This window comes from Callithrix jacchus, chromosome 16 (genome assembly GCF_049354715.1).
Source record: "Callithrix jacchus isolate 240 chromosome 16, calJac240_pri, whole genome shotgun sequence".
Taxonomy (NCBI): Eukaryota; Metazoa; Chordata; class Mammalia; order Primates; family Cebidae; genus Callithrix; species Callithrix jacchus.
The window spans coordinates 24292374-24318384 of record NC_133517.1 but is presented as its reverse complement, the minus strand read 5'-3'; the positions used below and the strand labels follow the sequence as shown (position 1 = coordinate 24318384).

General features: G+C 34.9%; 1 non-coding gene across 1 annotated transcript in view; it reads right to left on the bottom strand.

Moving 5' to 3' along the window:
* C16H8orf34 (uncharacterized protein C8orf34) overlaps nt 1–26011 on the bottom strand; it is a 451907-nt gene that overhangs the window by 324735 nt on the left and 101161 nt on the right. The window contains exons 2-3 of the transcript XR_144469.6: nt 8601–8748; nt 2488–2619 (exon numbers count right to left, since the gene is read on the bottom strand). This is a non-coding gene — a transcript (uncharacterized protein C8orf34). The remainder of the gene's footprint in view (nt 1–2487; nt 2620–8600; nt 8749–26011) is intronic.

The following is a 26011-nucleotide window of genomic DNA, read 5'->3' as shown; positions in this document are numbered from 1 at the left end:
ACTCTTTATTCAGTCTGACAATATTTGCTTTAATTGGAATGTTTAATACATTTACATTTATTATAATTGTGGGCACGTCAGTATTTCAACTTGCAATATTGGTGTCCAATTTCTACTTTTCCAGTCCTTTCTTTGTTTCTCTGTCACTTTTCTCCTGCTTTTGTTTTGGGAAGATGAACAATTTTTTTCACATCCCATTCTACTGTATCTACTAATTTTTAATTTAAGAATTTTGTGCTAGTTTTTAGTGATGCTTTAGAGATGAAAAATACATCTTTAACTCATCATGATTTATGTACAAAGGTATTTTATTACCTCAAAAATAATTTGTTTGAACAATATATTTCCAATGAATAACCCTAAATCTATTGTATTCTTATTGTCATATATATTAATTCTACATATGCTATTTAAAAAAAACCCTGCTATTTCATTATTATTTTAGCTTTAAAAAGCTTGGTAACAGTCTAGTGAAACTAGAGGTTGGGAGTAGATTACCTGAGTAGAAAGGAATATAATCAGACATTAGACTACCAGTAACACCCTGTGGCAAGATAGCATCCTATAAAGAGCACAGGACTTCTACAACGAGCAGGCCTTTTGGCATCCAGAACTGATTCTGGATTTTAATTACTATGAATTTAGTAATCTCATAAGGTTTTGAATTTATCGTTGGAAGAGAGTGAGAGCAAAATGAGAGGTAGGATCCATGATGAAAAGGAAGGCTGAGACTTTATTCATTTCATTTTGTATATCTTCCTTGATTCATTTTTATCATTTAGCATTTATTAATTGAAACAGACACTGTGTTGGATATTACTGGATATACTGTTGTAAAAAAATACATGCAAATTTTAAACCTGTATATTTTTTTAAATGTTGGGACTTAATTTCATATACCAAACTGGTGAAGCAGGACAATTTGGTTAGGATCAAAATTTCTTTTTTTTTTTTTTTTTTGAGACGGAGTTTCGCTCTTGTTACCCAGCATTTGAAGTTGTTAACACTTCATATAATTTTCACATGAACTTGGTGTTGTTAATGCAATACTTTTGAGTACCACTATTTAAATGAAGCTACTCACAAAGTTAAATTTAGTTGCTTTCACAAATGACCCAGATGCAGATTCCAGTTAGCACATAGTGGTTTTTCAAACATTTTCAAACAAAGATAAATATTTTCTGCCTACTCCTTTCTCTGTTGAAACTAAAATCAAATATCTCACCCTGTAACAAACACAAGGATTGACGTATAAGAAGAACAGCTTGCAAGCTCTCTTTTCTTCCAAGAATAGCTGTGATTTGCTAGAGGCTCCAGAGATTTCTGACATGTTTATATATACGTGGGGGTAGCAGAGCACTGGAGAATCCCAGTAGCTGCCAAAGCAGTGGGACATTGAGAAAAAAGCGATATTTAAGTGGTATAGCTTGGATATTTGTCCTCTCCAAATCACATGGTAAATTTGAGCACCAATATTGGAGGTGGGACCTTGTGGAAGGTGTTTGGCTCATGGGGGGCCAATCTCTCATGAATGGCTTGGTGTTGTCCTTGTGGTAAGGAGTAATTTTCCACTCTATTAGTTCTTACAAAATCTGATTGTTAAAAAGAGGCTGGCACCTCCCTCCCATCTCTCTTGCTCCTTCCTCTCAGTATATGATGCCTGCTCCCCTTCACATTCTGCCATGAGTGGAAGCTTCCTGCAATTTTCACAAGAATCAGATGCTAGTGCTGTACTTCTTGTACAGCCTGCAGAACCGTAAGCCAAATAAATCTCTTTTCCTTATAAAATTCCTAGCCTAAGTCATTCCTTTATAGTAACATAAAAACAAAGACATTAAAACAGTAGGGAAGAGAATAAATATATATTGATTCTCAATTGAATTGAATTATCAATTCAATTCAACCAACATGTTTACTTTGAAATTCTCCTTAGAAGGTAGTCAATGTCCTGCCCATTCCACAATTAAAGGGTCTTTCCAAGAGTTCATCCCTCTTGACTTTTTTTTTTTTTTACAAGAATTTCAAGTTTTTACACAGAAATTAATGAGTAGGACTTCAGGAAAATCCCAGATTAAATATTTTTAAAAAATTACTAAATGTTTTGAATAGAAATCTTATTTGCTTCTACTCTAAGAAATTTAATTTGCTTTTATGTACTTCATCATATATAGGTAGGTACTGCTTTCAATACGATGTAATGCTACAATCAACTGTAAGAGGCAAGAGACCGACTCCATGCAGTTTATATTCTTCATGTAACATTACACTCAAAAAGGACTAGGTGAATTACACGTGTTTGAGAATATTAGTGAGCGAGTAGATACACGTAAAGATCAATGTTAATGTGAAGTAAAAGTGAAATTCACTAGGATTAAAGGCCAGAAATATCAGATGAAAAGCGGGGCTTCAATTACTACCTTTTCATCATTTTCTTAACAACATAAACTTACATACTTTGACTAGCATTTGAATAACAAACTTTCTTACATGATTTGGAGTCCGGTGATGGTGGAGAAATATTAGACACAGCAAGGTCACTTTTTGATTTTTTAGGCTTCTTTGCATTTAATTGCCAAGGTTTATCATAGCTTCTGATATCCCGTCTTGTTCCTTTGGATTCTGTTAAAACAAAAAATATATAAAAGCCCAGTAAAGTGATTTCAAGATTGAGCAAAAACCAAATCCATGAAATCATTAAATATACTTGACAAAACATATAAGTCACCTCATATCAAAAATAATGTACACATGCAAAAGTACTTCTTGTCTAATTTCATCTGTAAATTAGAGTTTTAAATCTGATATGAATCAGCTTATATATGCATATGATTAAGATTATATCATATGAAACTATGAAATTGACTGGGCATGGTGGCTCATGCCTGTAATTTCGGCACTTTGAGAGGCCAAAGTGTGTGGATCACCTGAGGTCAGGAGTTTCAGACCAGCCTGACTAATATGGTGAAACCCCATCACCACTAAAAATACAAAAATTTGCCAGGTGTGGTGGCGGGTGCCTGTAATCATAGCTACTTGGGAGGCTGAGACAGGAGAATTGCTTGAACTGGGAAGTGGAAGTTGCAGTGAGCCAAGATTGTGCCACTGCACTCCAGTCTGGGTAACAGAGTAAGATTCCATCTTAAAAACAAAAAACACTACAAAATTACTTTGAAGTCTTTTTAGAGCATGGGTTCCCATGACTTAAAATAAGAGTCTATGAATGTCATGGAATAAAGCGTTGTATTCAGTTGTAAATAAAACAAACATTTTAGTAAGTTTCACTCGCTTGATGCTACCTTATCTATTATGACACATAAAATCATTGATATTCACCTAAATCAATGTATCTTCTATTGCAAAAAAGATCAATTCAATTCAACCAACATTGTTATTTTGAAATTCCCCTTAGAAGGTGGTCAATGTCCTGCCTATTCCACAATTAAAGCGTCTTTCTAAGAGTTCATTTCTCTTGACCTCTTTTACAAGAATTTCATGTTTTTACACAGCACAATCCTTTTCCTCATCCCCATATCACCTGATAACTCTTTCTTGATCTCATTTATTCCTTCCTCATCTTCTATTACTCTAATCTATGTGGCATTCTTTAGGATTTCTTTATGCATTCTTGTCTTAATTTACAAATTTAAAAACCATCCTCTCTTTATGGATGACTCATAAGTCTTTTTCTGGCCACCCACTTATAAATAAATAATAAACACCATTACAAATTCCTCAAATTTTCATGTTAAAGTTGTAATTAATTAGCCATTACCCAATTTGTCCACCTCCAAAATCCTATTAAATACCAAAAAGGCACTAAAATTCTGAAGTACTAGGAACCTAAATATTGTTCATGGTCTGCTATAACTCAGGAAGTATTTCCATAGATAAAATTAAGAAAGAATATAGGCCAGTCAGAAGGAGAATGGAGGATGACCAGGTATCTACCTCAACCTTGGAAACATCTCCTTATGTTGTTTCACAATCTTCAGAATTTGTCTTTCTGCATCCATTCTTGGATTATGAATTCCTCTAATGCAACATAGGTAATGGGAGAAGAAACCTCGATCATAAAATATAGCATCTCCTGATACAAAGGAATATTAAAAGGAGCCAGAGAGGCATGAATGAATTTTGTGGGTTTCTTTATTCTCTACTTCTAGCAAGAAAACATCCCTATTAATTCAAATAACCTAAGAATGATATTTTTATCTAGTTCATTGAAAAGAGATAAGAGACAGTAAGTCATGCATCAATTTTGCAGAAACTTAAAGTATTCAACGAACACTGAAAATTTTAATAGCAACCATGATTTCACCTCAGTAAAGTTTTAAAAAGAATCCAAATAGTTCCAGGCTATGTGGAGAGAGAACAAAGAGACCACCTATACTATTTGTTGATAAATCTAAAACTAGATGGAACATTTCTCAAATTTAAGTTCGAATAAAAAGAGAATATACTATTTTAAGAATAATTTAATTTAAAAACAAGAATATAGCACTCACAATGCACAGGTAATCGTAATTTAAAAAAAATTTTTATAATGAAAGTTATTAAATGTTGGAATGCGACTGTGACTATTTTGTCTTCTCAACAAAAATAAATGAAGTGGACTCAATGAAGCAAAAATAAATTAGAGAGGAGATAGGCTAACCAACCCATGATTAAAAATGTAACTGTGTACAGAAATAACAAAAAGAAGATTAGGTAAGGAAGTAGCAACAGGAAACTAAAATGCAATGCAAACATTTACATTTGCATTCAAAGCCAGAAAGAAAAGACTGATAGTGTAGAAAATTGGATCAGTGACATAGAGAAAGCACTTTTCTTGATACCCTTCTCTAGAAGAGAGTCAACAAAGAAAGGCAAATATAATGCCAAATGAAATGAGAAAAACAGAGAACAGTAAGTAAGCCTCAATTTGCACATAATATATTTTCCTGAAAAATAATAATTGATATTCCAGTAAAACTTTTGAATATCAGAAGTAAAAAAATAATTTCTTTTTTATTCCCACAAAGGAATAACAATAAGGCTGTTTTCAGGATTCTCCTCCACAATGTTAAATGACAGACTTTTAAATAGAAAATGTTGTGTCCCAAGTTGCTAGAAATATTTAAAGGCAACAAGAGGATATCTTCAGATATTTCCAAAAGGTATGATACCCATACACTTTGAATATTGAGACATTTTCTAGCTAATTAGAAGATGCACCAAAATCAATAATTCCAAATTACAGTCAGGGGTTAAACTGGCATTATTTACCATCATTCAATTATAACCTCTTAGTTTCATTCAATCCAAGAATTCATCTATGCTTTTCTCTTCCTTCTTGCCATACTTTCCCTCTAAAACTTTTCCTCTTTCTCTGGGCCATATCTTCCACATAAACGCTCTTCCATCCTCAAATGTCTCATTTCATATCTTAGTACAACCCCCATTCTTCCCACAATAGCGTTCCCTTGTCTGCAGCATCCTGGGATGGAGGGTGCTCTTGCCCCATGTCCCATGTCCCACCAAGTACTGTGGAGTCAGGGCTGGATCTCCTGGTTCAGTGATGCTTCTGTGATAGAAACCTCAACAGTAAAATAAAAGTGCCTGTTCTCTTGTGGGAAATGTAGTCTAGCTATACTACTCATCACTCTTCATTATCACCGTCTTTTCTGCCTCTGATTAATCTCAGCCTTACTTCATACAGTGGCAAAGTCGTGTCCTGTCTCTTGTCCTTTCAACAGCTTAAATGAAACTATGATGACCTCTTTATCCTTAGACAGGCCATGCATTAAGCCTCATACTTCTTTGCCCTGCTCAACTCTGAAGAGTTTTGCTTCCCTGATACTTCTGTTACCCCAAAACTAAAGCCGCCCTGGGGATTTTCTCATCTGGAATCATTCCACATCAAACATCTTGATCTTAAGTATCACAATCTCTCAGCACAGCTGTATCCTTCTGCATTGCTCATATTTTCACTATCTTGATCTCCTGGAGGTTTTGATTGGCTTTCTCTGTCTGAATCTCTCCCTTCACTTACTCTCTACTTCTCAGAGAGCTTGATCACCCATACTTTGCTCACAAATATCCTCAACTTCTTTTGCAAAACTGTTCTCCCATCCTTGCTGTAGTAATACAACCACTATTCTCAAAGTCCCTCAAACTGTTTTCTCTCTCCCTTTCCAGAACTTCTGGGCACTACTAGAGAAAAATAATCTTACTCATAGTTTCTATAATTCATTACTAATCATTAATGCATGTCCTGAACTTCAGTTAGGCCCCAGAACTACATGACATTCTTTTTTAAATTTTCCTTTGCCAACTCTTTTTTTCCTTTCTCTTGGTGACTTTCCATAATTGGTACACTTACTTCAGTCTTCCCTATTGACCCCCAACCACTTGTCTGGGAAAACACCCTCACCACATAATAAATAGATACAATTTAGGTCACCTGAAATCATCTCACACCTGCCTTCTCCCAGTCCATCCCATACTCAAGAGAGTATAAATTTGACCCACATCTTCCTTTATTCTTTCATTCTTATTATTATCTGGATGATATTGAAGGTTACATCTGGGACTCCTGATTTGACCCATCCCCCAAAGCTTTAGACTCACATCCAATAGCCTGATGGAATTATCTACTAAGATGAGCCACAAGAAACTAAAATTCATCAATAGGAATTAAGAGAACTGATAGAATAACATGGTAGTTATTAACCATGATCTCTCGGCCCCATGGTGTTTCGTCCCACATTTTGTCTACCTCTGAAATGCAGACAGGATTTTTAACTTGCTTTGAAACAGTAGAATATGGCAAAGGTGATGAGATGTCAATGGTATTATTACATTCTAGTATATAAGATCCATCTTAGTAGACTGGAATGAGAGAAATGCCCATGTTGACTTTAAAGAAGTCAGTTGCTGGCTGGGCATGGTGGTTCACAACTGTAATTCCAGCACTTTGGGAGGCTGAAGCAGGAGGATTGCTTGAGCCCAGGAGTTTAAGGTTATAGTGAATTATGATCATGCCACTGCACTAAAGTCTGGCAATAGAACAAGACTCTAATTTTATTTTAAAGAAGAATAAAGGAAAGAGGAAGGAGGAGGAGGAAGGGGAGGAGAAGGAGTAAGAGAAGAAGAGGAAAACGAAGAAAAGGAGGAAGAATTAGTAAGCTGCCATGATGTGAGAGACATGTGGCAGGGACTCTGGGTTCTATCTAGGAGATGAGAGTAGCTCCTGGCTGAAAGCCAGTCAGAAAATAGGGACCTCAGTCATATGGCTGCAGGAAATTAATTCTGCCAACAGCCCAAATGAGCTTCAAAGCTAATCTTTCCTAGTCTAGCCTCCAGATGAGAATGTAACCCAGCCAACAACTTCATCTGCAGCCTTGCGAGATGAAGCAGAGGACTCAGCTAAACCACGCCCACACTTCTGACACATAAACACTGAGGTACTCAACGTGTGTGATTAAAAATGCAGAGTTCTCTCCAGATACTATGATTTATAAAAGATGGGCTCACATGAGCTGCAGTGAATTCATAGATACCCATCTGATCTGCATTTATGTGGTGGGTACCATCAAACCACAGCCCCTGCCTACCTACCCATTCTACTTAGAATCTAAACCCAAGAAAGTTAAGGCCAAGGAAAAGTAAGAATTCTTTCTTTTTTTATGCCAAATGTTCATATTCTAACTTCCTGTATGATGCAAATAACTTTTGTATGGATAAATAACAGTACAGATGTCTACATTCTTCAGAGGATACCCTACTCTCTATCCACTTTAGTGTGGCCTTGAGACATGATCTCCAGAAGGCATTCATATAAGATATAACCAAAGAAGACTAAAATCCTTTCATGGGATCCCATAAAGCATGAAAAGGCAGAGAGAAGTGATCATGCCATCCAAGGAAAGTCATTTGGAGTATTGTTGGATTCCTACGAGAATCGGACAAGAAGCTGCTACTCAAGCAATAGGCATGAGGGGATTTGAATTTGAAAGTAAATGTCAAACTAACAGACCAACATGTTAAACACATTTTATGAGCAAAGATTGAGGTCAAATCTATCCAATTCTTACACCAGTGTTTACTGGGGAGATGAGGCCATTATAAACTTGAAATACTAGCTTCCTGATGTAAAGAATGATTTAATCTTCCTAATGTTTACTATACAGGATAAAACTGGACCATGGAGAAATAAAGAACAATCATCAGTTTGGGCAACAAGAAAAGTAATCCTATAGAACTCTACTAGTATCTTTCTATATAGATAAGCTCTAAGCATTTAATTCAAATTATTCATTAAAAAATAAATTTAGGACACCCAGTTGGAGTTCATATAGAATAAAATCTTTTTATGTAAATCCAAATCTTATCTGTATTAAAGTGGAATATGCTGATTCTTGTATTTTTAGGAATACATTACAATATATTCAAATTTAATAACTTATGACAAATTTTAGCATCTAGATAAGGTCAGAGATGAACACAGTAAAATCTCTGGTGACTATCCATCTAGATTTATCTTATTAGAATCAAAAAGAGTTTTGAAATTTTGACATTAAATGAATCAAAAATTAACTGCATATCTATGCTTCATTTACCTGATGTTTCACTTTCTGCCCACAGAGCTGCAGATCCAGACAAAGTTCTTTGAAGTTGTCCACGGTTCCCTTGTTTAGACTGAAGATGGTCAATGAGAAATGGGATTGGCTGGTCAGGTGTCTCAGTTATTAACTTGGTCATTAATTCCTGAAGGCAGAACAGAGCGTACCATTACATCTAATAATAATAGCAACAATGATAGGAAACACTTACCTAGCATTTAAGCATTTAATATTGTCAGGCACTGTTCTAACTGCTTTATATATGGCAACTAATTTCATGCTTATAACAATCTTTTCAGATAGGTACAAGTTACCATCCTCATTCTGAGGAAACAAGAGCAGAGAAGTAAATTGTCTATGTTAACACAGCTAATATGTGGCAAAGCGAAGATATATTTATTTTTATTTTGTATTATACTTAGTCAATAACACAATAAAAGTTTAATCTAAATTCTTTTTTTTTTTTTTTTTTTTTTTTTGAGACGGAGTTTCGCTCTTGTTACCCAGGCTGGAGTGCAATGGCGCAATCTCAGCTCACCGCAACCTCCGCCTCCTGGGTTCAGGCAATTCTCCTGCCTCAGCCTCCTGAGTAGCTGGGACTACAGGCGCTCGCCACCATGCCCAGATAATTTTTTGTATTTTTAGTAGAGACGGGGTTTCACCATGTTGACCAGGATGGTCTCGATCTCTTGACCTCGTGATCCACCCGCCTCGGCCTCCCAAAGTGCTGGGATTACAGGCGTGAGCCACCGCGCCCGGCCAATTCTTTTTTTTTTTAGATTTTTTTTTATACTTTAAGTTGTGGGGTACATGTGCAGAATGTGCACGTTTGTTACATAGGTATACCACGTGCCATGGTGGTTTGCTGCATCCATCACTCTGTCATCTACATTAGGTATTTCTCCTAATGCTATTCTAAATTCTTTTAATTCTATAGCTTAAAAATTGTAAACTTCAGTTTGCTATTTTGAGAGATGTCTTAATAAACTAAACTTTTGCTAAACTTTACCATCTACCTTAAATATCAATGTCATTTTTTCTTATTAATGATATAAAAATAACAAAAATGGAGAACATTTTCTTGAAATTAAAGAAATAGGTAATAAACCATAAGACTTACAGAAACCAAAAAGTGTCTTAATGTAGTCTCTAAGAAATACAGAATTTTCTTTTTGCAAAAGTCCTAATGAGTGTCCTTCCTTCTTCCTTCTTTTTGCTTTTTTTTTTGAGTTGAGCAGTAGGGTGAGTTCCCCATTTTGAATAGCTGTAATGATACTTTAAATTGGACTGAAATCTGCCCAAGGGTAATATATACACATTGGTTTGGTTTTTTTTTTTTTCGAGTCAGGAACAGCAAAGACCAATCTCCAATTTGTGGTCCATTAGAATCCCTAGATTGTTCGAATATGAACAGCTGTCAAGCCATGTGGATATCATTTTGTGATGTGTAATTGGGTTTGTGAACTTATGTGCACTATTTATATTCATATCAGTCACAGTTCATCTTGTTGGTTTTACCCTGGAATTCTAGTCTGTTCATTGCTGTTTTAAGCTCAGATTCTGTGAGAGGCAGTGGTTCTACTGCTCAAAAAATCAGATATTAAGAGAGTTAAGGAAAGTGTTACTGGAAATTCCCCGGTGCATCTTTTTTGTTGTTGTTGTTAGTGGTGGTCTGTTTCCTTTCCCTTGAATGATGTTCTCCCATGGTCAGATGGCTTCTTTGTCATTCTTCGGTCTCTAAAGATACCTTCTAAGAGAGGCTTATCCTAACCCGATCTTCAGAAGTCTTTATTATTTTATCATTTTATCTTCTTCACAGCATTTAGCACTCTCCAGAATCATTTTGTTTAATATTTGCTCATGTGTTTGTTAACTGTCTTCTCCCCCACCCCTACTGTAGGACTTGAAAATGGACTTGCTTAGTTTGATATCAATTTTCTTTGTAGGGCCTAGAAATCCACCTAGCTCGTAGCTGGTGCTGAGTCAATATCTACTGGATGAATCAATGAATCAATGAATCAATGCTTTCTTTATTGACTACAGGTAGATATTAGTAACTAAAATCCCTTATGATACTAATAAATGACAATTAAACCTTTTATAACCCAGCAAAATACAGTCCTCTGACATGCTATATCAGAAACTGCTGTCCAGATTATCTGAGAGATATTTATTTACATTTTTAAGTCTAGGAACACATGGCTTTATCTGGGTGGAGACTAAATGAATTTTACAAATAACAAGATTCCAAGTTGATCATAGAGTCATGGATTAAACACTTCTGCATATCTAAAAAACGTGTAGCTTGAACACAGAGTTGAAAGGAAAAAGAGCAAAGGATTCTCACCATAAACACATTATAATGCAAGGTACTTATTAGACAAATGTGATACTTTCTATATACTGAAAAATTTGTCACAGGTATTATTCATCTCTGCTATTTAATATTTCAATTATTATAGTTATAAATTAAAAACACCATTCTGCTACTGTTGTGAAGGTAATTGTAAAGTAATACAGAGTTCAAATAAATCCCAATTATACAGCTGTGAAATGCAATTTAAAACGTTTTGGATTTTACCTCTATTGTGTATTATATTTTATTTGAACTAATTTTACTGATAAAGAATTCCAGAAAATAGGAAGAAAAATAAATAGGAAAGAACACCTGGATTGCTGTTGTCACAGAATATCTGGACATTCAGATAAAGTAAAACTAGGTCAGGTATTGGAACTTGAAAGCTGCAGTCATTTCTTTCCTGACACCTCTGAAAATCTCATGTGTTTTGTTTTTTTTTTTGATTTGTTCTGCTTTTGAATTTACCTTTCAAAGTAGATGGAATGTTTCGGGATTTCTTTTAACTGAAGCGTTCCTACATTTTTCTTTAGAAGATGGATTATACAGTCATAATAAACCAAGTAATCACTATTAAGATTTAAAAATCGTATCAGTCCATTAACTCTTTTGGATACATTTGTATTTATTAATGAATATGTGAGATTAAAGACACAGGAAAAGTTCAGTCATGAGGAAATAATCATAGCTAATGTTTGCAATAGAATACGTTGAGTATCTTGGTGGGAGAACAATCTAGTTTTAAATGATTGTATTTACAAAAGTAATTACCCTGCTTCTCACTTATTTCATGTATCTGCTGGGCTTGAATGATTTTGGGCACTTGAACTTGACAGAAACCCCTTTACCAAACATGAAAATTTAAATCCTTAGATTTGCCAAGATGCTTATGGCAATAAAAAGATTAATTTCTTTCCACCACTAGAATTTAGAGCCACAGAGATAGACCTGAGGGACCAATAGACTTGAAAAGGTGAGAATCAAGTTGCAGAGCTAGTATGTTGATTTGGAGTAGAAGCCAATGCAGAAAGTTTTATGGGAATCATTCACCATAGGAAAAAAAAGGTATTCTAGAGCATCAAGCCAGTTTCAGGTACAGAAGCTGAACATCAGTAGGAAAGGGCACTTCCAGGGAGAGAGAGGAGGCTCACCTTCAATTCTGACCATCAGTACAAGAATTGTGACCTGAAATTCTCTGGGAGAATAGCAATTTCTCAGGCTGTGAGTGCATATAAATTAAAAAAAATAATGAAGGGGTGCATATAAATTAAAAAAATAATGAAGTGGTAATAACACTTGTGCCCTGGAACAAAATGTTTGTGGACCTTTTAGAATAAGTACTCAGAGATTGATAAAATGTAGGTATTAATTTTAATATGATACTGTGTGTCCTCATAGGCTAAACGGGGACATTCAAGTTGCAAACAAAATATACTAGCAGATGTCACCAACAGAAGATTTAGTTCATACTCATCTCAATAAAATTAATGTAAACAACATGCAATTTAAGATACAGGAAACAGTAGTGATTAGACACTCAGGCTTTGAAATCTGATAACCACTTCATTTTGAGACACAGTCTCACTCTGTCACCCAAGCTGCGGACAGAGTGAAGTGGCACATTCTCAGCTCACTGCAACTTCTGCCTACTAGGTTCAGGCAATTCTTTCACCTCAGCCTCCCGAGTAGCTGGGCTCCAGGTGTGCACCTCCATGCACAACTACATTTTTAAACATTTTTAGTAGAGATAGAGTTTCTCCATGTTGGCCAGGCTGGTCTAAAACTTCTAACCTCAAGTTATCCACCTGCCTTGGCCTTCCAAAGTTCTGTGATTACAGGCATAAGCCACCATACTCAGTCTAATAGCCAGGAGTTTTAATTACTCATTTTATACTTTACCTTTCATATTCCATCTATTAGATGTGAGAAATAGTAGCTATATCATACAGTTGCCATGGAAATTAAATAAGATAATGACTTCAAAGCACTCATTAAGTGCTTGAGCTATATGTAGCCTACTATGATGGACTAACATCTTCTAAGGCTGGGACTGAATTCCCAGAATCTCCATATGATCTGGGTTAGAGTTTCCCAGTGAAAGGAACATGTAGGAGATTCAAAAAGCAGAGGGAAGCACAAGAAATTAATCTTCAGAGTTGATTGCAGGCAGATGTGGGAACAGATGAGAGATTCACAGCAGCTTTCCAGCTAGTTCGTGGAAACCTCCACGGCTGACTGAGATAGCTGTGAGAGTGCCACAAAAACACTGAAGAATTGTAGCAGCTTCCAGGCAAGCATTTGAGAACCACATGCTCCCTGCTGCAGGCAGGTATAATCAGGGTCAGCTCATCTGATCTTTGGTGATACACCCTCAAACTTCAGCAGCATTTCCATGTCCTCTGTGCCCCAAACTTTTAACTCTCTATCATAAACCTCTTTTTAATAAACCCTATTTTACACAGATACAGTATGGTTTCGATTTTCCTGACTTAACTCTTAGTGATGTACTCCCAAAAATTCTTAGCCAATATTTTTATTTTTACTATTATTTTTCTACATTTATATAACATATATTTTATATATTGTTATTGTATGTTTATGTTCATTACTACTACTACTACTACTATCTTATTCAATATACATTTGTGATATTATATATGAATAATACCTATTTTATTGGCCTTATATTTTCTGATAATAAAGCACATCAATGTTCTCTTAATATCGTTGTTTATCAACTAGAATCTTTAACTTCATGAGTATACCACATAGTGAGACAGCTCCCTGCACTAATACCTGTTTCTTTTATTGTTAATTGTAATTTTGTTGCTGGTACAGATATGTTTATTTTAAAATTATAAGTGCATACAATTATAGCACTATTCAAAATAGCAAAGACTTGGAACCAATCCAAATGCCCATCAATGATATACTGGATAAAGAAAACATGGCACATATGTGTTCTCATTGTTCAAAGAAAATATGGCACATACATGCCATGGAGTACTATGCATCCATAAAAAAGAATAAGCTCATTTCCTTTCCAGGGACGTGGATGTAGCTGAAAGCCATCATTCTCAGCAAACTAACACAAGAACAGAAAACAAAACACCACATGTTCTCAGTCATAAGTGGGAGATGAACAATGAGAACACATGGACACAGGGAGGGGAACATCACACAGTGGGGTCACACATCATACACCTGGGAGCAGGGGGAGGGAGAGTATTAGGACAAATACCTAATGTATGTGGGGCTTAAAACCTAGATGATGGGTTGATAGGTGCAGCAAACCACCATGGCACATGTATACCTATGTAACAAACCTGCACATTCTGCACATGCATCTCAGAACTTGAAGTAAAAGAAAAAAAAAGAAATGCATACAAAGACAAAATTCCTTCTTAAAAATCTTTAAAAAGCAACTTAGAGAACATAAATCATTATGTAATTATTGAATGAAAATTGATATTATGCAACATGTAAGGACTACTGGGATTTAGGACTCTAACAACCTGTAACGACAACCTTGTACTACCATTTAGAAAAGCAGCATGATTAATAACTTAGAGAATGAATGGTATCTGGTAATGATGATCATCTCAAAATGCATTTTAATGTTAATTTTCCTTAGATAAAAGCAAAGCCATAAGTAAGTTGGTAACTCATCATAGACTCATGTATTATTAAAACTGGAATGAGTCATTAAGCAACAGTAGAAATTATTAGTAAAAGATCCATTTCATTTGATGGAACCTGTAAGATTCCCTGATTTTAAAACAAAAGAGCACTTGAGTGCACAGAAACTTCAAATTGTACACAATATTCCTGCTGGTCACCCATTCATGGACTGAGCCTCTAAGGTTTCAGTGACTTCAGGTTAAAAACCCTGGCTCTGGGTACCACAGCACACAGCCAGCATGGCACTCTGCCTAAAAATTTGTGACTTGGGAATAACTTACTTTTTCTTCATTTCCCTAACAGGAAAGTAATGCTTGCATCCCTTTTAACTTCAAGAGAAAATTATTAGGAAACAAAGTTAGAGCCATTTCCAAAGTCCCAGGAATGTTTTACCACATGACCTCTTTTGTTAAATTAATACATATGCAGGGCATTATACTCTATTAATGATGGAGGTGGTATCAAATCAGAGGTATTTTTTATTCAGCACCTACAAATTATCTCAAATATTAATAGCATATGATACGTTATAAGCTGTAGAATGTTATTTAGTTCACAACTAGCATTAAAACCTGATGACTGAATTTATTTACTCTAAATCTGCATCTGTGTTTCCATTTTCTGTTTCTAATTAGGTCTCTATTAAAAATTTTCATTTGAGATCATAACCTTCCACACATTCACTCCCACCACCACTACCCAACAGTATTTCATAAATAGGCAGGTAATGAGCATGGAATTGACAATGAATACATGAGAGAACATTCACTTAATATTTGGTTACCTCCAAAAGCATATTTTATTTTCTAATAGCCCCCATTTTAAATTAATGTCACCATTCCCAGTGGATGAAATTCTACTTGGTTTCCACCTGCACTCATAGCCCATGCATGCCTTTTCTCTCATTCTGTTTCTTTTTGTTAAATGGCAATAGAATGGTAAAGATGTTTCTTTCTGCTTCACTACACCTCTAAGCTTTGTCATGAGTTTTGGCTTTCATAAGAAACAGGTACCAATGCAGTATCTAGTTTCCATGCATAGTGAGAACAGGACAGACATTTCTCTTACGTCTTTCTGTCAGATTCTTCCCTGACATTCCAAGATCTCAAACTGCCCACTGGTTCCACCTTCCTCCACCTCAGATCTAAGTCCATATCTGCCCTAAATCCACTTCTCTCATTCCCAGTCAAAACTGAGATTTCAATGGAAGGCTAAACTCAGCAGGACAGCAATGTGAATTGTAATGATTTAAAGTATCAGTCTCTTATTGAGCACTTTGGGAGACCAAGGTAGGCAGATCACTTGAGTTTAGGAGTTCAAGACCAGCCTGACCAATATGATGAAACCCTGTCTCTACTAAAATTACAAAAATTAGCCAGGCATGGTGATGTGCATCTGTAATCCCAGCTATGTGGGTAACTGAGCCAGAAGGATCACTTGAACCTAGGAAGCAAAGGTTGCAGTGAGCCAAGATCGTGCCACTGCACTCCAGCCCAGGCAACAGAGAGAGAGAGACTCTGTTTCAAAAAATAAATAAAATAAAATATCAGTCATTTATTGAGTCAGATAGGCACAAGTGTTAGGTATTTTACATAGATATAATAATTCACTATGCAATAAATAATTGTATACAAGATATATAATCCAGATAACATAGATGCATTTTTATAACGGTGCTTATTAAAAATTGTTTCTTAACTCCTTGTTTATTCCAGATCACCTGACGCTCACCAACAACCTACCAATGTACACAGTTATAGCCACACATCCACAACTCTATAGGCCTCAGGAATAAGATATTTTGCATCCCTGATTTGTAAGTTTCTTGGCTTTTCTTAAAGATGATTTAACGTAAAAGTACGTTTATCATATCCATTTGTCATAAATGTTACAAGCAGAAATAGCCTTGTTTTATACTATGGAATAAAATCCAGAGATAAAGGTGGGGAAAATAAAAAATAAAGTGTTTGATAATGAAGATTAGGAATAATGAAAACACCATAACTAAAAACTAAACATTCTAAATTGTAAAGCTGAATCATAGACACTGAATTCTACTTTTAATAACATAGGCAAATAATAAATCTAACCAGTAGAACTATCCAATTATGACAAGTGATTCAATATTTTGTCTGATGTCCACTAATCTTTCCTCTAATACAGAGATGTCTTCTTACATTAAATAATTGAACATTTAGTATGCACTTTTAAATAGTCTTCATATAAAGCATAAGCTTGTAGTTAAATTTCCAGGCAAACTCAAGGTCTCCAGAGATAAATTAGCATATCCTATGGAAATACTTTCAGTTAAGGATTATATTTCTCAACATAATAGTCTAACAAAGCAACTGACTTAGCATTAGGTAGGATTTCATACAGTCTTACTTGAAAATAACTCTGTAGGAGTACAATATAGGTGATGCTTAGTGGAAAGAGCAAAGCAGCTCAAAAACTCAAATAAATTAAATAAATGTGTGATGCAAGTAGCAAACGTATGTAGAAGTTGCCATAAAAGAGAAAATAAAATGTCCCTCAGTTCAGTAAAAACGACTTTATTTTGGCAGGGCACAGTGGCTCAGGCCTGTAATCCCAGCAGTTTGGGAGGCCAAGGAGCGTGGATCGCGAGGTCAAGAGATCAACATCATCCTGGCCATGGTGAAACCCCATTTCTACTAAAAATACAAAAATTAGCCGGGCACGGTGGCACACGCCTGTGGTCCCAACTACTCGGGAGGCTGAGGCGGAAGAATCGCTTGAACCCAGGAGGCGGTGGTTGCAGTGAGCCAAGATTGCGCCACTGCACTCCAGCCTGGCGAGAGAGCAAGACTCGTCTCAAACCAAAACCAAAACAAAACAAAACCCTACTTTATTTTAACCTTTTATCATTTATAGCAAATATGTATCTAAAATGAGGTGCTCAGACTAACAGAAGAATGAGAAACTGGTGATGGATACATTGTACTATCATAGCTGAACACTAGGACACAGGACTTACTTTGATTCTATGCAACTTAAAAGAGAATTTGGGAAGATAGTGTAGTTTAACAGGAAGATAGAGATTTTGGTGCTTGACCTGGATTTATAGGCTGGCTCTATCCCTCACTAACCATATGAGTTTAAGCTAATAACTTTGTTCTCTGAGGCTTCGTTTTCTCATCCCTAAAGTAGGTAGGCACGATTGATTCAATCATTGGCCATTGGTGACTGTCTCAATCTCCAGCCTTTCCCATCTTAGGAGGTTGTTGGGTGGGACTGAAAGTTCCAAGCTTCTAATCAAGGTTTGCTCTGTCTGGCAAGCAGCCTTCAACCCAAGGCTATTTAGAGGCCTGACAAGTCACCTCATGAGAACAAAAGAAGCTCTTATCGCCTTTATCACTCAGGAAATTCCAAGGGTTTTAGAATCTATGTGTCAGGAACAAGGGACAAAGACCAACTATCACCTGTAAGCACCACAGTTCACTTTTGCCTGTTGTCAGTGTAAACAGAAACATACCATATCTATTAACTAAGTATTAAGTGTTACTAGTTTGCTTACTCTTATGTTTGTGAGATTTACTCATTACTGCATATTTGCCTATGTATATGCATATATCTCTAGTCTGATTCATTTTCATTGCTGTTTAGTTTTTCACTGCATAAATACACCACTGTTTATTTATCCACTCTACCATTAAAGATATTTGAGTATTTTCATTTCTTGATAATTATGAATAGAGCTGCTATGATCAGTCTTGTATGCACATGTATGACTTCTGTTGGACTTATGCTTAGCAGAGGGATTCACGAGTAATAACATGTTTGTCTTCAACTTTATTAAATAATGCCAGATAGTTTTATAAACATGATTGTAAATTATTGTCTCCCACCAGCATTCCCATTTCTCTACATCTCACCAACATATTGTCATTTTAATTTTCTAACTATTCTAGTGGTGTAAAAGTATCCCTATGATTTTAATTTGCATGTCCATGATTACCTACGGAATTTAGCACCTTTTCATATATTTCAGTGGTCCTTCGATACCCTGTTTTGAAAGCACCTGTCTAAATTTATTTGCCATTTTTCTACTTAATGCCTTTCTTTGTCATAATGGTCTGTTGAAGTTCTTTGTGTATTCTGGATATAAGATCTGTATTGGAGGGGGACTGCCTTTTCATTCACTTAATAGTTTCTTTTGATTAACAAAAGTTATTTATTTTAATGAAGCCAAACTTCATTCTTCATTTTATGCTTTGTGCTTTTGTGTCCTATTTTTTAAATCCTCTATCTCATGTTCATGCAAATACTCGACATTATTTTAAAGTTTCATTGTCTTTGCCTTGCGCAGGTAGGTCTGCAAAGCAACTAAAGTTAACATTTACTATGGTGTGAGGTAGGTGCTATTTAATTTTTCTTCATATGAATTTCCAATCATTTCACAATCATTCATTTAAAAGCATTAACTTTTAGCTACAAGGACTGCCTTTGTCATAAATCAAGTGGCCATATATTCACAGACCTATTTTTAGGCCTTATATCCTATTTCATTAATCTATTTGTCAGTCTTATGGCATCATTACAATATCTTCATGACCATAGCTTTGCAGTAAGTTGGATATCTTGAGGAAAAAATTCATCCTAATCTTGTTTCTATAGTCTTCCTATTTATTCTGCCAAGATTATGTTTATTTTTCTCTTATCTTTTTTGACTGAAATTTATTCTTTTTTTCTATTAGCCTTAAAGTCAGACAGACTTTTAAAATATTCTTTTAATGGTTATCTGGAGATTACAGACTAACACTTCATTTACCTACATTAAGTATTTATTACTACTTTACCACCATCTGAGATTTTATAAGACTTTTAGAATACTGGGATTCTAGTAATCATACATGGCTTATATTTTTATTGTTGTGTTTTATAACTCTCTCTATATATGTTTTAAACCCTGCAAAATATTTTTAATTTTTATCTTATACCATTAGCATGCATTTAGATGTACCCACGTATTTGCCATTTTTACTGCTCTTATTTTTTCCTTGATCTCCAACCATCCATCTGGGATCATTTTCAGCAGCATAAGGAAAACCTTTTATTTTAGTAATGACAAATTCTCTGTGTTTCAGTTCGCACAGAAATATCTTTATTTGCTTTTTAAACTTGAAGATATTTTCATTCTTTCTAATTATATGTTGAGATTACATTCTCTCCATTTTCTTCCATTTCCCTTTTTTTTTTTTTTAGAATCAGCCATATTTCTTTAAAGAACATCTGACTTATTCTAGGGATATTCTGATTTTAGTTTTTAAAATCTTATTTTTATTAATAGAATATAATAATTACATAAATACATTTTATATAAGAATGAAATAATTTTTCTTATTTTTGTTTGTATATAATTTAAAAAACTTTTTAATTTTGAAATAAACAATCACAAGAAGTTGTAAAGAAATGTACAAAGGGGTTCCATATACCTTTCACCCAGCTTCTTTAAATGTTAATATCTTGAAAAGGTATAATATGCTATGAAAATTAGGAAACTGATATAATTGGTACAATCTGTAGAGCTTATTCGGATTTCCTCAGGTTATATGCATTTGTGTGTGTGTGTGTGTTTCCATGCAATTTTATTGCGGTGTGACTACATGTAACCACAGCCACGATCAAGATCATTAATTGTTCTATCATCCAAGGACTCCCTCATGCTCTCACTCTATAGTCACATCCACCCATTCTTCCCTCTATATCTAACACCTGGCAACTGCTAATCTATTCTACATCTCTATAGTTATGTCATATTTTATATATTGAAGTATAGATCCTTTTTGATATTGCTTTCTATATTTAGAATAATTTACTTGAGGTTTGACCACATTGTTATGCATATAAATGATTTATTCCATGTTATTTCTGAGTATTATTCATGATATAGATGTAACAAAGTGTGTTTAACCATTCATTAATAACACTTAAAGGACCTTTGGTTAGTTTCTATATTTTTAATATTATGAATAATGTTCCCATGAACATTCCTTTATAGGCTTTTTTGTGTACATAAGTTTTCATTTCTCTAGGATACATACCTAAGAGTACAATTATTGCATTACATGTTAGGGCCATTTTCAGTTTTAAAAGAAACCACCAAACGATTTTCAGAGTCACTATACAATTTTACATTCACATCTGCAATATATAGGTAATGTTGCCCATTCTTACATATTTACAGTGATATCTCATTATAATTTTAGTTCCATTTCTCTAATGGAGTATGATGTCCAATGCCCCTGATGTGCTTATCTGCCATCTATAAATCTTCTTCAGTAAAATGTCTATACTTACTTCTATTTTCTAATAGGATTTTTTTTTTTTTTGAGATGGAGTTTTGCTCTTGTTGCCCAGGCTGGAGTACAATGGTGCATCCACGGCTCACTGCATTATCCACCTCTTGGGTTCAAGGGATCCTCCTGCCTCAGCCTCCCGGGATTACAGGTAGGATTACAGGTCCTCACTACCATGCCTGGCTAATTTTTAGTATTTTTAGTAGAGATGGGCTTTCACCATTTTGGTCAGGCTGGGATTGGTTTTTTACATTTTAAGAATTCATTTGCATTATACTACTGCTTTGTTGGATATGTAACTTGGAAATATTTTTCATCATTTTGTAGTTTTATTTTTTGCCTTTTCTTTGAGACAGGGTGTTATTCTGTCACTCAGACTGGAGTGCAGCTGCAACATCTTGGCTCGCTACAACCTCTACCTCCCAGGTTCAAGCAATTCTCCCACTTCAGCCCCTTGAGTAACTAGGACTACAGGAGTGTGCCACCATGCCCAGATAATGTTGCATTTTTTTGGTAGAGATGAACTTTCACTATGTGGCCAAGCTGGTCTCAAACTCCTGACTTTAAGTGGTCCACCAGCCTCAGCCTCCCAAAGTGCTGGTATTACAGGTGTGAGCCACTGCATCTGGCCATATTTTGCCCTCTTAACAGGATTTTTCATAAAGCCGAAGTTTTAAATTTTGATGAGGTCCTATTTATCGATTTTATTTATTAGTCATAATTTGGTATCAGATGCAAGAGATATGAAGATATGTCATCTTCACCAAGTCCTAGGTCCTGAAGATTTTCTTCCTAGTTATATTTTAAAGCTTTATAATTTTATGTTTTACATTAATGTCAATGACATGTTTTAAGTTAATTTTGGCATAAGATGCAAGGTTTAAGGTCAAGGTACAATTTTTCCCCATGAATGCTGTTTATCCAGTATCATTTATTGACAAGAGCATCCTTTCTCCATTGAATTACTTTTGTGTCTTTGTCAAAAATTAGTTTGCATATTCAATATGTGTAATCTATTTCTGGGTCTTCTATTTTGTTCTATTGACCTATGTATTTATCTGTCTATCAGCACCGCTTTGTCTTGATTTCTATAGTCATATCTTATCCTTTGAAATCAAGAAGAGTGATTTCTTCTACTTTCTCTTTTTTTTTTCCTCTTCCAAAACTGTCTTGGCTATTCTAGGCTCTTTTCCATATAAGGTACAGAATAAGTTTGACTCTGTCTACTAAAAGCCTTGATGAAATTATGATAGGAATGCATACATCAAGTTGTGGAAATACTAAATGTTTTAACTAGCATTTTGTACTTTTCATTGTAGAGGACTGGTACATGATTTTTAGTTTTACAAGATTTTATTTTGTTTGAAACAATTGTAAGTGATATTAGATTTCTATTCTGGCTTTCACTTTTGGTCAGTATATAGAAATTCAATTGATTTTATATATTGATCATGTATCCTACAACCTTACTGAACTCACTTATTAGTTGTAGTAGGAGTTTCTTGGGATTATCTTTGCAGACAATCATGTCATTTGCAAATAGAAACAGTTTTATTTATCCTATTCCAATCTGTATGCCTTCTATTACTTTTTATTGCCTTACTATAATGGCAAGAACCCCAGAACTATGTTGAATAGCAATGGTTAGAATGAACATCCTTGTCTAGACACAGGACAAGGCACATCATTAGATGGAAGGCATTCAGTTTTTCTACCACTAACATTATACTGAATGGTGACAACTGAATGCCTTCTCTCACAACCTTAGAAAAAAGGCATTCAGTTTTTCACCATTCAGTATAATGTTAGCTGTAGGATTTCTGTAGATGCATTTATGAGATTAAGGAAGTTCCCCTCTATTCTGAATGTACTGATATTTTTTATAATTGATGGCTATTGGGTATTATCCAATTATTTTATTTTTGCATTAATTAATATATGATTTTTCAGCCTTAGTCTGTTGATATTTGTCTACGTTTTCTATTTTTGTATTTTTTTTTTCTGCTTTTGACATCAAGGTAACACTGGCCTTAAAAAATAAATTAGGAAATGTCCTATTCTCTTCTACTTTCTAGAATAGATAAAATTGGTATTAATTTTACACAGCTCTTTATGAAAAAATCTTGGCCCAAAGAATCAGTTTTTAACAGCTTTTTCATTACAAATTAAATTTTTTATTGGTTATAGGATAATTTAGATTATCTATTTCATCTTGGCTATTTGGTAGTATGTATTTTTCAAAGAATTGGTCCCTTTAAGTTAGATTTATAAAAATAAAGTTATTCTTAGTATTTTTTAATATCCTTTCAATGGCTGTAGGATTTGTTGATATTCCTAGTGTCATTTCTGCTACTAATGGTTTATGTCTTTTCTCTTTTTATTTTTGTCAATCTTTCTACAATTTTATCAATTTTGCTGATTTTTTCTAAGATCAAACTTTTTGTTTCACTAATTTTCTCAAGAAACTGACAGAAGCAGGCTTCAGAAGGTGGGTAATAACAAACTTCCCTGAGCTAAAAGATCATGTTCTAACCCAATGCAAAGAAATTAAGAACCTTGAAAAAAGGTTATATAAAATGCTAACTAGAATAACCAGCCTAGAGAAGAACATAAACGACTTGATGGAGCTGGAAAGCACAGCACAAGAACTCCACAAAGCATATACAAGTTTCAATAGCCAAATCGATCAAGCAGAAGAAAGGATTTCAGAGATTGAAGATGAACTCAATGAAATAAAAAGAGAAGGCAGGAAAAGAGAGGAAAAAAAAGACTGAAAATAAGTGAACAAAGCCTCCAAGAAATACAGGATTATGTGAAAAGACCTAAATCTATGCTTGATCAATGTACCTGAAGAGAACAGGGAAAATGAAACCAAGGTGGAAAACACTCTTCAGGATATTATCTAGGAGAACTTTGCCAACCTAGCAAAGCAGGCTAACATTCAAATACAGGAAAAACAGAGAACACTACAAAGGTACTCCTCAAGAATAGCAACCCCAAGGCACATGATTGTCAGATTCACCAGGGTTGAAATGAAGGAAAAAGTCCTAAGGGCAGCGGAGAGAAAGGTGGGTTCACCCACAAAGGGAAGTCCATCAGACTCACAGCAAATCTCTCAGAAAAAACCCTACAAGCCAGAAGAGAATGTGGGCCAATATTCAACATCCTTAAGGAAAAGAACTTTCAACCCATAATTTTATATCCAGCAAAACTAAGCTTCATAAGTAAAGGAGAAATAAAATCATTTACAGACAAGCAATTACTGAGCGATTTTGTCACCACCAGACCTGCCTTATAAGAAGAGTTCCTGAAGGAAGCACTAAACACAGAAAGAAACAACTAGTACCAGTCACTGCAAAAATGAACCAAATAGTAAAGACCAATGATGCAATGAAGAAACTGCATCAACCAACAGGCAAAGCAAACAACTAGTAACAAAATGGCAGGATCAAATTCACACAACAATATTAATGTTAAATGTAAATGGCCTAAATACCCCAATCAAAGGCACAGACTGGCAAACTGGATAAAAAGTCAAGAACCATCAGTGTGCTGTATTCAGGAAACCCATCTCACATGCAAATACACACATAGACTCAAAATAAAGGGATGGAAGAAGATCTACCAAGCAAATGGAAAACAAAAAATAGCAGGGGTTGCAATCCTAGTCTCTGATAAAATGGACTTTTAACCAACAAAGATCAAGAGACAAAGAAGGATAATGGTGATTATCCTTTATTAAGGATAAAAAGGATCCTTTTTATGTAAAAGAATATTGATCCTTTTACATAATGGTTAAAGGATCAATGCAACAAGAAGAGCTAACTATCCTAAATATATATGCACCCAATACAGGAGCAACCAGATACATAAAGCAAGTTCTTAACAACCCACAAAGAGACTTAGACTCCCAATAATAGTGGGAGATTTTAATGCTACACTGTCAATATTAGACAGATCAATGAGAGAGAAAATCAACAGGGATATCCAGGACTTGAATTTTCTCTATTTTTAAAAAATTTCATCAATTTCTACTCTTGTTTTTATTATTTCCTATGTCCTGCTTGCTTTGGTTTTGCTCTTCTATTTCTGGTTTCTCAGAGTGGGAATTTGGATTATTGATTTAAGATCTTTCCTCTTTCCTCATGTAAATTTTCCTTCCAGCACTGTTTTATGCACCCACGAATTCTGATATGTTGTATTTTTGTTTCCATTTTATTTTACATATTTCATTTCCTTTGAGATTTCATTTTTGATTCATGGATTATTTAGAAATGTAATGCAGTTCTTTCCAAGTGTTTGAAGACTTTCTTCTTGCCTTTATGTTATTGGTAACCTGTTGGATTCCATTATGTTCAAAACATATTCTGCATAATTCCAATGTTTTAACTTTGTTAGTTTGTTTTATGTCCCAGTAGATGACCTAATTGGGAGAATGTTCCATGGGCACTTGAAAATAATGTATTCTGCTGATATTGGATACAATGTTCTATATATTTCAATTAGATTTGGTTCCTTTTTACAATCTCTGTCTCTTAGCCAAGATTTTCCAATGTTTATTTATCTCAAGAATATTTGTAATTGATTGTTTAGCCACTTTTATGTTTAGCTGATTTAAAATCCTTTCCTGATAATTTCAACATCCAATTATTCTAGATACCAGATTTTGTCAATTGGCCTTTTCTCATTCAAATTGTGGTTTTCCTAGTTCTTGGTATGATAAGTGATATTTTAAAATATCCTGGGCATTCTGGTTAACATGTCAGTAGACTCATAATCCTATTTAATAATATCCTATCATTTATTTTAGTAGTCATTTGCCCCATTTAGGTTTAGCATGTAGGTTCTGGCCTACTTTTGTGGGCTTTAGTTTCAATGACAGCTTGGTTTTTAGAGGCCTTGCAATGCTATTCTGGTCTGCTTCACTTTTCTAGTACTGCTGGAACTCCCACTCAATATCTGCTGTTGGAATCACTGGAACTTAAAGTCCATTTCTGAACAACTGGTATCAGTGGATGAACTTGGGAAGCGGGGAGGCAAGAAGCCTCTGGCCC